Source organism: Suncus etruscus, chromosome 5, assembly GCF_024139225.1.
Source record: "Suncus etruscus isolate mSunEtr1 chromosome 5, mSunEtr1.pri.cur, whole genome shotgun sequence".
Lineage (NCBI taxonomy): Eukaryota > Metazoa > Chordata > Mammalia > Eulipotyphla > Soricidae > Suncus > Suncus etruscus.
This window is the reverse complement of record NC_064852.1, coordinates 45,740,976-45,759,900: the sequence shown is the minus strand read 5'-3', so window position 1 is coordinate 45,759,900 and position 18,925 is coordinate 45,740,976. Positions and strand designations below refer to the sequence as shown.

General features: G+C 35.4%; 1 protein-coding gene and 1 non-coding gene across 3 annotated transcripts in view; both read right to left on the bottom strand.

Moving 5' to 3' along the window:
* Nucleotides 1–18,925, bottom strand: part of MBD5 (methyl-CpG binding domain protein 5) — a 246,047-nt gene that overhangs the window by 95,327 nt on the left and 131,795 nt on the right. The gene's annotated exons all lie outside the window — the stretch shown is intronic.
* LOC126010512 (U6 spliceosomal RNA) lies at nt 14,793–14,899 on the bottom strand. The gene has a single exon (XR_007496537.1). It is a non-coding gene; the product is annotated as a U6 spliceosomal RNA (small nuclear RNA).

Here is an 18,925-nt window from a genome sequence, read left to right as displayed (position 1 = left end):
GGTGGGAAACAAGGCAGTCATATACATAAGCAATTATAACACTTGAAGATACAGGCTATGATAGTGCTGAGTATAAGGTGCTAAAAGAGCACTAAGAGTCTAAATTTCATGGAGGGGAATGCAGGATACATTACAGATGCATAAAGGTTGGATGGGCAAAGACAAATTAGTGTGAGACTTAAAACATCATGCAAATAATTTCAGTGCCAAACCACTAATATTGAAGACTTTCTATTTCTATCTGGAAATAACGATTCTAATACCATACTCATTTTTATTTAGGAAGCAAGTATAAAGGTCTTATTCTGTCAGGCTTTTTAACCTTCAAGTACAGTAAGTCATGAAGTGTTAATAAATATTTTCACAGGAAGTTGCCTGCCTGCTACTGGAAATAGAAAATGGTGACCTGACATGTAGATTAGATAAGCAAGTATTGTTTTCTAGAAGAAAAACTATTAAAGAGTGATAGATTTCACTGCAATAAGAAAGTAATATTTGATATGAGTACACTAGAAGCAGAATATAATAAGAGCAAGTTATGGATGAAGGAGTCTAAGCACACAGATAAAGTAATTTAAAACTGAAGTATATATAAGCTCTATTTTAGCTAACTTTAGAAATGATTAGTAGATATCATACCATTTTCTAATAAATGTGCTAAACAGTGATACATATTATATATATTAGCTCATGTAATCCATACTATAACTCTCTAAATTTTTTTTTCTGAATTGAGGAAATTGAGGCAAGAGAAATTAAACAACTTTACTTTGCATTTTCTCTGAAATATACACGCTTCTTTCCTACTTTATTTTCTTTTTAGTATTTATTATTATTAATATACTTTATACTTTTCTATTAGTTTGTTTCCTCCGATAAGAATGTAAACTCTGTAAGCTCAAAGATATTTTATAAAATATATGTAATCCTTATTAAAATATATATAGTTGTCACTTTACTTTGTGTTCAAAAGTTGCTGTGATTGGCACTGTTTAACATAATAAAAAGCAAGTAAAATACCATGAGTATTGATACGGTGTTATGATTATGTGAATAAAAAACCATTATTAATAGTATTACATTTTTAATTAATAGTATTGTAAATCACAAAATTTCATTCAGTAAGACATATTATCAAGAATACCATTAGTGTTCTCAAAGATCCTAAGACTTAGGAATAGCATTTAAGATCTTAAGACTTAGGAATAGCATTTAAGTACAAATAAAATACCTTGGGTGAAAAAAATAAGTTCTCCTATTCACAATCACTTTTATTTCCATTTTCAATCACCTAGTTTTAACTGAAAATGCCTATTCACTCTTCTCCCAAAAGATCCTTTTATATCCTGCTGTACTAAAATTTCTTGAAAACACCAGGAAAATTCACAACTCCATAAATATTCATGTTTGGTTCCCTGGGCATAGAAATCTTTCCTCCCATTTTAAAGTAGCCTTGTTTTAAGATAAACTCCAGGATCAGCTTTACCATGAAGATCTTTCCAGCCTTCTTCTTGAAATCATTTCTATTACTCCTACTAAGAGTCATTTCATTTCAGTAGAGTGCATGAGCGTTTCTATTACTTCTAAAGAGCTGTTGACATGTACAAAAGACCACCTGTATACATAGTTTTGCACACACATTCCTTGTTTCATATAATTATCATATGTTTTTACCAAGTATGATGTATACTGTATGAACATAGTATAATTTAAATTGAATAGTTACCCTCACATTTCAAAATATTAAAGAAAAATTGTACATTCTTAAGACAGAAAAGTTATCACTAATATGCTAAAATAGACCAGTGATACACAGGGTTACTAACTACAAGTGCATATGTGATCAAATTGGAATGAGTATGGGATACAATCTATTTATCTTATTTTATTTTCAGCACAATTTTTAGATTCAGTGCCTAAAAGAACTTATTGGGATTCACACAAAACTTATTGAAAAATAAATGAATGCACTATAGAAACAGATAAAAAAAATAAACAATGAAAGTTCATACAGTTTGATATCCAAAGTTCTTTTACAACTACATACATTTAAACATGCCCTTAAACACAAAATTTAATTTTTTTATAATCATAATTTTTATTTTGACCAAAGTGTATTACAAATCATTCACAGTAGTATTTCAGGTATTAGTGACATTGAATCAGAGGCATTCCCACCACCAATGTTGTCCTCACTCCACCCCTGATCCCAGCATGCATCCCATATCACTCCACCTTGTGCCACCGGCTCTGGCCCCTATTAACACTAGTTATTTTACTTCGTATTGATTTCCTCCATTCTCACAAGTTTGAGATCATTTCATTGTCCCTTCTGTGTCTAGCCTATTGTAGACTGGGTATAGTTTCTGTTGTAGTTGGCTTTGGATTTGGTGCTCAAGTCTGATCATTTTTTATTTCTACTCAATGTTTATATGACTGTTTGGTCCTGGTGGCCTCCATTATTTCCCCCTCAATTTGTGAAGCAGAACAAGATGGTTCAAGTCATGTATTTCTGTTTGAAGGTAAGAGAAAAAAAAAAAAAGAAAAAAGAAAAGAAAAAAGGGGGAGCAAAAATTCAAACAAACAAAAACGGGAGGAGTTCTAGAGACTATAAATTTAAGTTTGTAAAATTAATGGATTGGAGCACAAACAGATCAGTAGTTTAAAATTATTTTAGTTGTAGGTAACATTTATAATGAGTTGCTCATGTATTACAATTGGTGTAACATAAGCGTGTGCATGTTATTTTTATTATAGTTTTAAATATGTCAGTTTTTAAAATTTAAATTTGTGCCTACTATTCTGATAACTGGGAAATTTCTTCTCAGTTGGATGATATTCTGAGTCTACTAATTCTATTATTTGTATGTCAGCTAGATATGAAAAACTTTATAAAGATGACTTCAGCTTTTTTGGGGAGACTCACATAGCAGTGCTGAGATCTTATTCCTAACTTTGGGCTCAGGAAGCAGTCCTTGTTGGCTCAGGGAAACATATGGGTTGGTTCAATAACCAGGGTCACTTGAGTGCAAGGTAAGAGCCCTACCTACTGTATCATTGCTCTGGCCCCCAAATTCAATTTTTTAAAGCTCAATATATGTTCTATTTTGGTTTGTTTTTGGGTCATATCCTGTAGAACTCAAGAGCTACTTCTGAATCAGTGTTCAAGGGTTACTACTTGGGTTATGGGTGCTTGGAGGACCATATGGTGCTGGGGGTTTAAACTAGGTCTCCTGTGTGCAAATCATGTGCTACAGATCCTTCAGCTATCTCTCTGGCCCAATATAAACTTGCTGAGATTAGATACCTTTGAGGCAGGGGAACGACTGATTAGATTGAAGTAGAGAACATCAGTTAGGGAATATTATGACTATAGTTTTAAAAACATGTCAGTCTTCCTATTATAGGATGAATCTGTATGCACACATGAGCAAAAAACAGCTTTGGCACCACAGATTCTTTACATTTTTAGCATATGTGTTGTTGATCCACAGGTATTGTAATTTACACGTAGTTTCATTCCTATGTAAATACTTTCTGAAATGACATCTGTCAGACATCAAGCAAGTTTTCAGTACTTTTTTCTTATTTAAAGAACACATTCTGGTTGAACTACAGAGAAAATTTCATTGACCTTGCATAAATAAATCATCAGATTAAAAAAATAAACATTTCCTTCTGAAAACAGATGAATGTTCATTTTTGCTTTGGCCTGTTGAGCTGTATGTTTTCTAGTATTTTTTTTTTTTTCAAAACTATCTGAGCTATGGTGAGCATAGCTGCCTTCCAAAACTGTCTGAGTCAGTAATACTTTAAATTTAGGAATTTATCACTATTAGGAACTGTGAATGTGTTTGTGCATGCTCTCACGTATGTGTGTGTGTTGCCATAGACAGCAGTTTCCAGGGGCTATTCCGAGTGTGCTGTGGGACAATATGTGGTGTTGGGACTTGAACCAGGGTCAACCACATGCAAGAGAAGCACCTTACTCTTATGCTATCTTTCCAGTCCCCAATTTAGGAAAAGTATAGTTTGCAAACTCAGAAAGAGAATCACTGCATCCATTAAAACAAAGTTGGATGTACAATTGTTTATTTTTTCTTTGCTTTTTGGGCCACACCCTGTGATGCTCAAGGGTTACTCCTGGCTATGAACTCAGAAATTGCTCCTGGCTTGGGGGATCATATGGGATGCTGGGGATCAAATCAAGGTCCGTTCTGGATGGGCCACGTGCAAGGCAAAGGTCCTACCACTGTGCTATCACTCCGACCCCTCAGTTGTTTATTTTTAAGTTGTGACTACACACAGAAAGGCTGGCTAGAGGTTGTCACAAAGTACAAGAATTAGTATCATGCCTGAACACTCTAAGAATGTATTCTATCACTTCAGCTTACTCTCCAGTCATCTTTTAACACCAGTCTCTTAAAAGATGAGGTAAAATGAGCTCAGAAAAAAATATCTCAAATAATTCTGTTCTGAGAGATCATTCCAGGTGGCACTGAGGATCAAAGCAGGGCATTTTAACTCCTACACTAAATTAAAAACAAACAAACAAACAAACAAACATTTCCAGAGAATCTCGACGTATTTTTGAGGCATTTTGTTTTAAAATTTTATTTAAGGGTTAGGGATTTCAAGAGATGGCAAGATGTCCAGGGACTCCTAGCAATTCTTAGCCAGTTATGTTAGCAGTACCCTGAGAGGCAACTGGGTGTTGTTTGGACCCTGGGGTGCCTGGGATTACCCATGTCACTCAGTCAGTGCTTGAGGGTCTCCAGAACTACGCCCAACTGTGCTCAGGCTATCAACTGGGCTTGCCCATAAATAAGGCATGAAGCACCTTAAACCTTGTACATTTTCAGGACCTTGTAAGTTTATAAATTTGCCTTTTTAACTCTGATTTTTTTTAATTCCTGTATCAAATTAAACAAAAAGAAATATTTGAGGTTATATTTTGGTATTAGCTGTGCTCCAGCATATAAATATAAGGGATTTTATCTAAAGAGACTGTTGAACATGCATTTATTAATATAAATATATATATTACAAGTCAAAACAGAATGTTTAATTATAAGCTTTTAAAATGATTTTCTACTTCTATAAATCTTTTTAACTAATGAATCATTTACAGGTTCAAACTGTACTGGAAAGAGATATTCTCTATTTCTACCACAAAACAATGATTATTTGTGACTTAGAGACGGAGTTTTGGGTTGAAAGGAAATTGAGGCCTTACTGAGGTCTAAGTCCTCATTTTATTTTCTTATATATCTAATTAGTGCTCAGAGCACCTGGGGGCCACTCCTGGGAAGATTTGGATAACCAGGCCTGACTGTTTAATGTGACTGAGCAAGTGATACTGTTTGGGCAGGGAAACACCTGGGCCAAATCCAGCAGTGCTTGGAGGTTCATGTAGTAAGATCTATTTTTATATGTTCTCTAATATAAAAATTGTTCTCTATTATATTAAAATTAATTTAGAAGGGCCAGGGCTGGATCACTTTACATGTGTTTTACATTTACTAAGCTCTGAGATTGATCCCTGACATTGCATGGTCCCCAGCAACTCCAGCTGCCCTGGTGGCCCTCAGAACCACTAAACTTGAGCAGCTCCATATAGCTATGCCCCTAACACTGAACTACCAGGCCCATACTACCAGCCAAGTAACATTGGGAGGGGTCCTTGAGCCTCCAGGACCCTTGAGCAGTGAAACTCCCTCAAACTTATTGACAACAAAATAGTTAATAATGATGATACAATTACCAAAATAAAATTATTAAGTAAGAAAAGTCTCTGAAAATAGATATATCTAGCAAATCCTAGGAGGAATTGACACAGTGTGTGAGAGAAGTAGAATGCCTGTCTAGAATACAGGCAGGAGAGAGATATTTGGGGCATTGGTGATGGGAATGTTGCATTGGTGAAGGGGGGTGTATTTTATATGACTGACACCCAACTACAATCATGTCTGTAATCAAGGTGCTTAAATAAAGATATTGTTAAAGAAAAATTGACACAAAAATGCAAAATTACACTGAGAAAATTATTAAGTCAAAATATATACCTCAGAAACTATTAAGAAAAATAAGCATGGGCCCAGAGAGATGGCACAGCAGCATTTGCCTTGCAAGCAGCCGATCCAGGACCAAAGGTGGTTGGTTCGAATCCCGGTGTCCCATATGGTCCCCTGTGCCTGCCAGGAGCTATTTCTGAGCAGACAGACAGCCAGGAGTAACCCCTGAGTATGCCGGGTGGGGCCCAAAAACCAAAAAAAAAAAAAAAAAGAAATAAGCATGAAACTAGGGGCTGGAGAGATGACACAGCAAGTAAGTTCTTTGTCTTGCAAGCAGTTGAACTGGGTTCAATACCTGGAACATAAATGATCTCTGAACACGGACCCAAAAGAAGTCCTGAGCAAGACTAAGTGTGGCTCAAATCCTAAAACAAACAAATGATTAAAAAAAAATCCAAAAAACTCGAGACTAAAAATTAGTGAAGCATATTAGCTGAGATTATGAAAGTTGGATCCAGACTACAAGGGTTAGTATATTTGCTAATTTCTGTATAATTTAGGATAGCTGTATCACTGTATGACTTATATTCTTCTGTCCCTCAGTTTCCTCATATGCAAAATGGAGACAATAAGGTAAAATGCACCTGGAAAAAAGATTTGATTCTGTAACATAATTCATAAAAAATTCACAAAGATATATAATTCACAAAATGCATACCCTCGTTTCAAAGGCTTAAAATTAAATTAAATTAAAATACCAATGTATTAAGAGAAGATAAGGGGATGGAGAGATAGCATGGAGGTAGGGCATTTGCCTTGCATGCAGAAGGACTGTGGTTCGAATCCCAGCATCCCATATGGTCCCCCTGTGCCTGCCAGGAGCGATTTCTGAGCACAGAGCCAGGAGTAACCCCTGAGTGCTGCCGGGTGTGACCCACTCCCCCCTCCCCCCAATAAAAAAATAAATAAGAGAAGATAAAAAAAGGTTAAGGAAATGATTCAAAGTCCTGACGCATATGCCTTGCATGTGGAGGCCTTAAATTTGTTTTATTTTTGTACCAAACCTAAAAATGCTCAAAATGCTCAGGTCTTATTCCTAGTTCTGCACTCAGGCATCATTCTTGGTAGGGCTTGGGGATCCATATGCAATGCTGGGGATTTAACCAGGGTTGGCCACATGCAAGGCATGTGCCTTACTCCATCCTAACTTTCTGGCCCTGGAGGCTCTAAGTGTGGTCTACACAGCACACCTGGGCCTGGCCTGAGTGACCCTAGGGCACACTGGGAGCAAGTATCACTATATCACTTGGCAGAATATTACTGTGAGTGGCACCTGGGCCCCTAAACACAGCTTGAGAGGCCCTGTGCCAAAATAAAATACAAAGAATATGTTTATTTGTGCCATAGTTATGCAGTCTTTCAAAAGATACACAAAAATAAGGCCAGGGGTCAGAGAGGTAGTACAGTGGGTAGGTTACTTGCTTTGCTTATGGAGGACCTAGGTTCAAATCATGGCATTGCATATAGGAGTTATCTCTGAGCACAGAGCTTGAAGTAAGCCTTGGATGTGACCCCTTCCCTCCAAAAAAGTGAAGAACATAATGAAAGACTTAAATTTGATGTAAAACTTTAAATGTATTTAGAGAAAATTGCCTTAGAATAGACAAATCACATAATCTAACAATGCCACTGTCAGATATCTATCTGAAGAACACAGAACTTGAATAGATGCATGGTCTATTATGTTCACTGCAGCACTATTTACAATAAACAACCCAAGTGCTCAATGAGAGTGGAATAAAGAAGCTGTTATATATATGTATATATATATACATATATATATACACACACACAATATAGTACTAGTCAATTATAAAAACAAGATAAAATTTTGCCATTTGTGACAACATAGATAGAGTGCCATTTTTAGGAAAACAAATTAGAAGAATAAATTTTACTCATGTCGATTATAAAAAACGAAACAAAAATAGCAAAGTCTTCTAAATGAAAACCGCAGAAAATTAGGTTATCAGAGGGAAAGATAAAGTGAGGTGAAAGATCAAATGGACTATAGTGGAAGGTTACTGGTGGTGAGTATGGTATCACTGTATACATTTTAAAGAGCTGTGAAACTGTATTCCTAAACAGCATAGTGTTGTAAACTAGTATAATCTAAATTATTTATTTGCTTATATTTTATTGAAGCAAAATAATGAAATAAATTTTCTTAGATAAATGTGAGGGAATAGGTAGGAAAAGAGAGGGGCGAAGAGTCAAAGAGAGAGGGCGAAAGTGAGAGAGCAAGAGAGAGAGAGTGAGAGCATGAGAGAGAAGAGAAAGAGACAGGCATGTTTAAGAGAGAAAATGAACTTCCATGGGGGGTGTTATCCATATTAGCTTTTTACAAGACACTAGTATATAGTTCTGTCAAGGGAATAGAAAATAGTTATTCTCATACGGGCAAAGGACAAATTGTAATCTTTTAAGAGGACACTATACTAAAATTAAAATATGGATATCTTCTGAAATAATAGTTCTTCCTCTTCATCATGCCTGAAGAAATAACCAAATATAATACTTTATAACAAAAACTAGGTAAGATGATATTCAAATTAACCTTGATTTTTAGAATTAAAAAGACAACAACATTTGAATGCATAATCAGGGGCTAGGGAGATAGCATAGGGTTTAGGATTATGTCCTCATGCATCTCACCTGTGTTTGAAGCTTGGCACCACAGGGCTTTCCAGGGATGTCTGACTTTAGCCCTGGAGCCTCCCAAGCACCATGAGGCAGCACCAATTCCTTGGGCAAGCATTGACTCCCATCTCCCCCGAATTTTACTTGGAAGCCCCCTCCCTACACACATAAAGAACATTATTAAAGAAAGGGAAAATAAATAATAAATCATAACATACTATTGGAGATAATACAATACTTGAAATAGGTAGTTCTGTAGTGATATGGAAAGATTTCTAAAACATGGTGTTAATCAAAGGAAAGTTTGTTGAAGAACATATTCTAAATGTAAAAACATTTAAGTGACATTTAAATATCAAACCTAAGGTTGTAAGATTTTTAGTATCTTTAGATGGTGAATCTGGGGGTTCCCTTTTAAATTAAATACCATGAATTTTCAACCTTCTCTTCCTTGGTTTAAGAAAAAGTAATTCTGTATTATAATGGTCAAGAGACTAAAGTTACACGCTAACTTTGCTGAGTATCTACTATAATAATAAGTGCTCACTGTGTCTCCTCAAAACACATGGAATAACACTTAAAAAACCCTTTGGAAACTTCATTTATGTGTCATGTATCAATCAAACATCTAGAAAAGATCAAATTATGTTTATATTTGTCAATCTATACAAGATAAATATTTTTTAGACATAAACTTTAAATTTGACATATGAGGTCCAATTATTGTAATTAAATGCTTACTTTCTGTGTTCACTAACATAGAATTTAATACTTTATAGCAAAAAGCCTAGTACACTGAATACTAAGCCTATGTAACAGTACCAACTGTTTAAAAATTTTTTTAGTAGGACCTTGGAATTTTTCAGCTTATATTTCAAGGAGTTTATAGAATAACTAGAAACAAAGATTTATGGACCAAAAAATAGAAACATAACAGTGATTTCAATATCAAACATACTAATATACTCATTTGAGTTTCAAGAGTATGTAGCAAGGCTGCATCTCTAGGAATCTAAATGATTCATAGATTAGAATACTAAAGTTGGTCTAGGGTTTGGAACATTAAGAGAGAAAATGATGCAAGCAATTTTAAGCTCTGGTAAAAATAAATCGAATGTATTTTTTGTTTTGTTTGTTTGTTCTGAGAGGTTCACAACAGCAGTGCAATCAGGAATTATTCCTGGCAGTGCTCAGGGGACCATATGGGTACTAGAACTGGGTTGGCTTTTGCAAGGCAAATGCCTTACCTGCTGTACTATCATATCACTCTGTCCCCAATCATTAACGAAGAAATTCCCATGGCAACAGGATAGGAAAGATATAGACCAAAAATAGAAAACTTTTTAATTTAAAAAGATTTAGTTATATGTACTATTTGAATAATTTATATTATTTGTATAGATTTCTGTTTATAAAAATAAAATATACCCAGATATTCATTTTTATAATTTCAAGATGGACAATGACGAGTCAGAGTGACCAAAAGCTAGTAAACTAGACCCTACTATCTGAAGTCTTTAAGTTTCTGAGCTAAATCATATAACTTTTATAAGCAGATATTAATTCTAGTTCATGGCTAAGCAGAATCACCAACTACTGATTCATTATTCTTGTCAGAACTATCTGAATTAGAATCAGAAAACAGATGTTGACATATAAATCATCTATTAAACACAGCAGGCAACTATAAAACATAACTAAATTTTTACACTAAAAACCAGAGGGAAAAATAAAAAGATTTAGACAACTTCATATGAAAATAGAGCCTGACAAGACAGGTCTGGAGTACATGCTTTGCATGCAGGAGGCCCGGCTAGATCTCTGGCACTGAATTGTCACTGCATGGTCTATTAAACACCACAGGGATAAATCTCTGAGCACTATGGTATGTGGCCCTCAAATAAAAAAAAGAATAAAAGCAAACTATATTTCTGGTTGGAGAGATAGCCCAATGGACTGAGAACAGGCTCTGCATAAAGATCTAGACTGAGTGGTGTCCTAAAAACAGTTGACAAGAGAGATCAAAGCACAAACCTGTGAGTGGCCCCAAGCATCCCATAAATGTACACACATGCATACAGAAAGGAAAAGGAAAGAAAAAGCAAAGAATCCTGGATCTTCAATTGAGCTTCACATTTATATTACCAGGTCATTTTTTTAGATAAATAAAAATGTGACTGTAATGATAATCCTAATATCTTGAGTAAGAATACTTCAATAGAAAACAGCAGTGATAACGCATGGGCTTTAAGCATGAACACTTTAACAGACATTATATTTTGGGAAAAAAGAAGACCATAATTATGATACAAGTATTGCAATCTATTAGTGTTGTGTGACTAATGCTGGATAATAAAGAGACAAAACCCATACTATTTCCTACCATGGTTTCATGTCGGACATTATCAACTAGCTCAATGTTATATATAAACTCTAATATTGATCTAAGATTCAGTCTTATGTGATTTGATTCCTGAAAAGTGTGTTGTGTTTTTTGTTATTTGTACAGGTTCTTACTGTCTTTATGCTTTAGCAGTCATGCTTGCTTTTTCAAATTTATTTTTTAATTTTAGGCACCATGATTTATAATAATGTGAATGGCAGGGCTTCATGCATACAATATTCCAACACCACATCCCCACAACCATGTTCTCCAAATTTCTCCCCACTCCCATCCATCCTGGTAAGCTCAATTCTGTAGAACGTTTCCAGATTCTGATATATTTGGCCATTGTTATAACCTTATTTAGTAGTTGTTTTTCTCTCATACCAGAATACATTTTTTTAGCTCTTCTCATGACTGTTCCTTCTATGGGTGGGTGGCTGGGGGCACAGGGAGTTTGGGGGCCATGCCCAGCACTTCTCAGAACTTTTTTCTAGTGGCACTTGAAGGGCCATATGTGGTTTGAGGAACGGAACTGGGGAAAGCACCTTAACCCTCCTGCTCTGTCCAGTACTATTTGTTCTTTCTTACTAATAATATTTGAGTTCAAATATAAACTCAAATGTCATCTTGTTTTCAAATTACTTAAAAATATAGCACATGTTACCAAGTAAAACCATGTTTTCAAAGTGCCTTTTCCACATTACAATTTTAATAATTTAAGCACCAGAACAAAGATTTTTTTTCTATCTTTTCAGGGCATTAGCTTCAGTGTTTAGCAATCACATTTGTTTATAGATCCTCAAATTAGGGACAAAACCTTTGGAGTTATGCTTTGAACAACAGAAAGATTAAGAGAAAAACTTAATCATATGAACACTAATAATGAAATGATATCATTACTATTATGTTGCTCAAAGAGAATAAATGTTAGTCAAACTAAATAAATCTGATTAAAAATAAGCCCTGGAAGACTTCAGATTCCAGCCAAGATGAAATAATAGGAATAATATCTGGATTCAGATTTAGATAGAAAAGAGAAATATATTAAATAAAGAGTTTGAAAGCTACAGAGAGCAGGCAACCTAGAGCAGGGAACCCTCAGAAACAAAAAACAAATCAGATGAATCCTAGAATTGCTTTAGCTTATTGTCTTAGGTTTCCAATCTGGGTTACAGAAAAGGTAAATCAATAGCTTCTGTAAATTGAAGGAATATAGCTGAGTCATCAGAATAATATACATTTGCCAGAAAAGAGTACTGCAGAAGAGACAGCAATAAATAGAGAAATCTGAGTGTAAACTATACACCAAATACTCATCAGTGTATACATGTGAAGAAACTAACTGGACCAAAGAATGACTTAAAAGAATAATTGATACTATGCACACAAACTTGGCTGAAAGAACATTTACTTTTGTTTTGTTTTGTTTTGGGGCCACACCTGGCAGCACTCAAAGGTTACTCCTGGCTCTGCACTCAAAAATTGCTTCAGGCAGGCTCGGGGAACCATATGGGATGCTGGAGATTAAACCCAGGTCTGTCCCAGGTCATCCACGTGCACGCCTACCACAGTGCTACTGCTCCAGCCTCAAGAACATTAACTATTGAGGTACAGAGTAAAATACTCTTGAGTAAACTTTTCTCATCATAAGTCACCTAAAGGTAACAAATACATACATTCACTGTTCTAAGCTATTGATTCTTTTTTTTTTTTTGTATTTTTTTAATTTGTTTTTGTTTTTTGTTTTTGGGTCACATCTGGTGTCACTCAAGGGTTACTCCTGGCTATGTGCTCAGAAATCGTTCCTGGCTTGAGGGATCGTGTGAAAAGCTGGGAGATCGAACCATGGTCTGTCCTAGGCTAGCGCCGGCAAGGCAGACACTTTATCACTTCTGCTACCACATTGGCCCCATCTAAGCTATTGATTCTTAACCTGGAAGGATCAAATTATTGTTTCCAAGTACTTTTCACTATATATCCAGAGCAATTATGAGTAATACTTAAATCCATATACACAAATCCATCGTAGGTTAAGCACTAGAAAATTGTGATGAATACAAAAATTATTTGCAAGTGCTTTTCACTGTATTCCAGAGCAATTACAAATGATATTTAAATGTATATAGGAATACATACACACAAATCCATCTTAGGCTAACCACTAGAAAATTGTGAGTCATACAAAAAACAAATTCTGAAGATTACAAATTCTATGATTACAAAGTTCTAGAATTACAAGATTTTAGAAATAAATGATAAAATATTTCAGGAATCAGAGATTGGATGGGTCAAGATAGAAGTGTCAGGATTTGGTCCCATGACAGTATGCATCAAAGGAGGAGAAAACCGGTATTTCTTAGGCCAAGGGAATTCGTTTCTAATTTCACCAATACTTATTGTGCCTTTGAAAAAGAGGGGGGAAGAGGAGGAGGAAGAGAAAGAGGAGGAGGAGGAGGAGGAAGTGGAGGAGGAGGAGGAAGAGGAGAAACAAACTTTTTTTTTTTTTGGGCCACACCCGGCGATGCTCAGGGGTTACTCCTGGCTGTCTGCTCAGAAATAGCCCCTGGCAGGCACAGGGGACCATATGGGACACCGGGATTCGAACCAACCACCTTTGGTCCTGGATCGGCTGCTTGCAAGGCAAATGCCGCTGTGCTATCTCTCCGGGCCGGAAACAAACTTTTTTATGTAGTTGCTAGTTTGAGTTTTTTTTTATTGCTTGTTTGTTTTTCATAGATTACGGTTTTGGTTTGTTTGCTTGTTTTTGGTTTGTTATTGTTGTTGCTTTGTTGTTGATTTGTTTTGTTTTGCAACCTTTTTTCTTTTTTTTTTTCTTCTAAATTGAAATGTATATCACTTAGTTTTTTTCCCCCCTTTGTTTTCATTTTTATCTCCAACAGAAGCACATAACTGGAATCATCCAATTCAGCCTCATAAATTGAGGGGGGAAAATGGATGGTACCAGGATCAGACAGTCATATGAATATTTAGTGGTAATAAAAAAATGATCAGACTTGAACACCAAACCAAAAGTCAACAACAACAGAATCAATACCCAATCTACAACAAGCTGTACAGATGGGGACCAGTTACACTAGCATTCTGGAGGTTAAAGGAGGAAGATATGGGATGCATGCCAGGAACAGGGGTGGAGGGAGGACAACACTGGTGATGGGAATGCCCCTCATTCATTGATCTTAAATATTACTTGGAAAGATTTGTAATTCACTTTGGTCACAATAAAAAAAAAAAAGATAGAAGTGTCAGAGCCAGAATAATAGTACGGCAGGTAGGGAGATTGCCTTGCATTTAGTCCAGGTTCAATCCCCAGAATCCCATATGTTCCCCTGAGCACTGTCAGGAGTAATTCCTGAGAAGAGTCAGGTTAACTCCTGAATATTGTTGGATGTGAACCCCATACAAAACAAAGTAAAATAAAACAATAGAAGATACATGGGCATGGTTATAAAAGAGCAATATAAAAAAGGCTTGTGATGGTCACAGACTGACCTATTCCTTGGAGGATATAAAAGGGAATAAATTACATTACACTAAACACACACACACACATATATGTATATACACACACAAATTAGTGTAAAAAGATGAAAAAAAAACTGAGCCAGATCAACATATTTTACTAGTTTTTACAAGTATACCAAGGATTTTTCTTTCTTTTTCTTTTTTTTTTTTTAAATATGGAACGCTTCATGAATTTGCGTGTCATCCTTGTGCAGGGGCCATGCTCATCTTCTCTGTATCGTTCCAATTTTAGTACATGTGCTGCCGAAGCGAGCACTTCATTTTTTTCTTAAAATTGCATCAAAACCTACAAATAACTCAGTAAAATTTTCTGGAAAGATAGTTTCAAGAATGCATTGTAAGCTGGAGAATGAAAATTGATGCTGGGTCTAGCAATAGCACAGAGGACAAGGTATCTGCCTTGCATATGACCAACCCAGGATCAATCTGGGATTGATCCCCAGCAACCCATAAGGTCACCAGAGTTAGCAAAGAGTTATTTCTGAGAGCAAGGCCAGGAGTAATCCCTGAGAACTGTCAGGTGGTGGCCCCAAAACAAAAATATTGATCACTGGTACCGTCTTTACCCCACTGAAAATGACCCCTGTGCACCAATGCAAGAAGTTGCCCAAGCACCACTGCATGTAGACCAAAACCAAAGGAAAACAAAACAAAACAAAAAAAATCAATCAGGGACCTGAATGTGATTCAAATGATAGAGCACATTAATGTACAATGCTTAGGTTTGATTACAACCATTCTATGGACCCCAAGCACAACTGGGTTTGAAATCGCTAGGTGTGATCCTTATAACACTATACATGAAAATAAATCGATTTAAACAAATCCAGAGCAAGATATTTTAGAAGTAGCAGGAAAATATGGTTACCTATATACTCAAGTATAAGCCGAATTTTTGTACCAAAAACCAGAACTTGGCTTATACTGTGTTCTTCTGCCATCTGCTGGAGGGGCGGAGCTTCAGCTCAGTTCATAAGTCCCCGCTGAGGTGAAGAGGTAGGCGGTTGAACTGAACTGTATGCCACTGAACTAAAACCCACAATATTCTGTGCTTTGTATGAGACTGACAGCAGTGCTGATGATATCTGTGAACTCAGTGGTGATGACAATGTCTATGCTGATACCCTCACATCAGATACAGCTGAAGCTCTGTTTGGACATATAGATGATGATGATGAGGAATCTAGTTTTGAAGGATTTTAACCTTTGTGATTTAGCTAGATTATCTGTTAAGCTACGGTTTTCTGCACTTTATTTAAGTTTTAAAGTTACTGTAGCTAGTTTACAGTTTTTCTTTAGTAATAAATATTGAAAAACATTTAACCTACTGATTCCTTAATTATTGTAACTGTTTTGAGTATATATTTTTATTTTTGAAATTTACCAGTGAATGCTGCATTTTCCACCTTGGCTTATACTCAAGTCACTAAATTTTCCCAGTTTTTAGGGTAAAATTAGGGGGGTTGGCTTATACTCAGGTTGGCTTATATTCTAATATATATAATATTATAACTGTACTTCATAGTCCAAGAAAATAAAAGCAACATGGTGAAAATTATCCAAATCAGTAAAGATGTAAATTATGATGCAGGAGATATAAAATATACTAAATGTAATTAGCAACCTAGTAGACATTGCAAAAGTAAGGAGTAGTCAACTTGACTACTTAATAGAAACTACAAAATGACAGGACTACAGAGAGTGAAGTGGGTAAGGTACTTTGCCTTGCATGCAGACAAATGGATTTGATCCCTGGCATTGTCAGGAAAGATTGCTAAGCACAGAGCCAGGAGTAAGATATAAACACAGTTGGGTATGTCTCTTCAAACAGAATAAGTAAATAAAATTTGAAAAGGAACTATCCAAAATGAAACAAAGATAGAGATTAAAAAATAAATGAACAGAATATCAGTGATTTGCTGGACAATTCCTGCTATAGGCCTATTTGAATCCCTCAGGAAGAAAAGTGAGCAGGATACCAAAATAACAACAATCCCAAAACACCTGAACAATGATAGCTGAAAAAAATTACAGATGTGATAAAAATTATCAAAGTTATCAAAAAATCAGAGATAGAAAAAGCAAAATAAATCCCAAGCACAAAAAAGCATGAAGAAAATTAATTTAAGGTTCATAAAAGTTCTTCAAAAGTAGAGATAAATTAATCTTAAAAGCAGCTTGGGAAGGTAAACATTAATTATAAATAAGCACAATGCATATGAGGAATCTGGCAGGTTCTTTCTTCCAAGTTCTGGGGAAAAATACAGTCCTCAAAAACCAGTTAACCAAGAATTCCAAAAATCTTTTTTTTGTTGTTTTGTTTTGGTTTTTGGGCCACACTGGTGATGCTCAGGGATTACTCCTGGCTCTGTGCTCAGAAATTGCTCCTGGCTTCCAGGACCATATGAGATGCTGGGTATCAAACCACGGTCTGTCCTGGGTTAGTTGTGCAAGGCAAATGCCCTACAGCTTGCGCCACCGCTCTGGCCCCAAGAATTCCAATCATCTTAAATTTTCTGGGTACCAAAAACAATTAACTGGATGAATTAATTACTCGCAAACCCACAATAGAATAAATGGCAAAGAAACTTTTCAGGGTGAAGCTAAATAATTCCAGTTCCAGTTTTATTTTGTTAGTTTTGGGGCCATACCTAGTGTGCTCTGGATTACTCCTGGTTCTATACTTAAGGATCATATGGTGTCAACAACATATCAATAAAATCATTAAAAATAAAGTAAACTAATCTTCCTAATTAAAGATTTAATCAATTAATGTAGAGGAGCTGAGAGAAATAGAAGATAACAGCAGTCATGATCCATCAATGAAAGACTGGATAATAATAGCTTAAAAGTTAAGCTTGTTGTAGTTTGGGTCTCTTGATTCTATTGTCATTGACTTTGGTTTGGGTATTTAGGTTTGACCATTTTCTAAAAATAATTTTTAATTGAATCATCATGAGATTATAGCTACAAAGTTTTTCATGGTTGAGTTTCAATCATACAATGTCCAATCCCATCTCTTAATCAGTGAACATTTCCTGTTACCAATATTCCAGTTAAAAGCATCCTATTTTATGAAAATATGACTGACTCAGATTTGATCTCTGGGACTGCAGAGGGTCCCACAAACACTGCCAGAATACCATTGGGTGTAGCCTCCAAAACTAGCCAAACAAAAACTTAACAGGCTAAAGGGTTATCTGTATGGCACAGTGCAAGAAAGCTAACTTTTAGAGAAACTGAAGGTAGAGATATGTGGAAAGAGTCAGAGAACCCATGAGAAACCATGTCCTTTAGAGAGGGATGAAAATAGATAGACTACAGGCCATCTAATAACTTTCTGGTTATGGTTCATGGTATATTGCCACTAAATGAATTTCTGTTCTTTGCATGTCACTATCCAGCCCTACAAAAGGAACTACAAGCAGAACATGCTGTAGATAAAAAAGAAAAGCCTAAGTAGAAAAGATCATATTTGAAAACAAAGAACAAATATAGTTCTCAGTGATCTTTGGAAAGAATGGATGGTTGTTATTGTAGGACTTGGAAGAAACTTATAGTTCAAATACATTTATCAAGTAACAAAAATATTATTTTAAAACTAAATTGGATTATGTATCTTATTAAACTTGGAAAAGAGACACAGAGCAAGTCTAATGGACAATACAGAATAAAATAATAACTAAAATGCATATAACAAAGAGAACAACATAAATAATAACGACAATAATAGAAAATAAGAAAAAGGAATAGCAAAGCAAAAGCTAATTGTATGAAAAAATTGTTAGGATAAGCAGACACTGAGAAGATTGAAAAGAGACAAAACAGAATAGATAAATAAGATATAAAATGAAAAAGGAGAAATAACTAAACAAATATAGAGTAAAAGGCAAGAATGACTATTATGAGTAAATAGATATTAAGACATTTGAAAATGGAAATTAAACAGATACATTCCCAGAAAATGATAGAATCCTGCAGCTGTTACATAAAGAGAAAAATCATGCAGCTGTTACATAAAGAGAAAAATCTTGATATCAGATCTGAACCATAAGGCATATAGAAGAACATGTAGGTAAAACATTCCATGACATTGAGACTAAAGGCATCTTCAAGGAGGAAACAGCACTCTCCAAACAAGTGGAATCAGATATAAACAGATGGGACTATATTAAGCTGAGAAGCTTCTGTACCTCCAAGGAAATACTGACTAGGATACAAAGACCACCCACAGAATGGGAGAAACTATTCAACCAATACCCATCAGATAAGGGGCTAATAT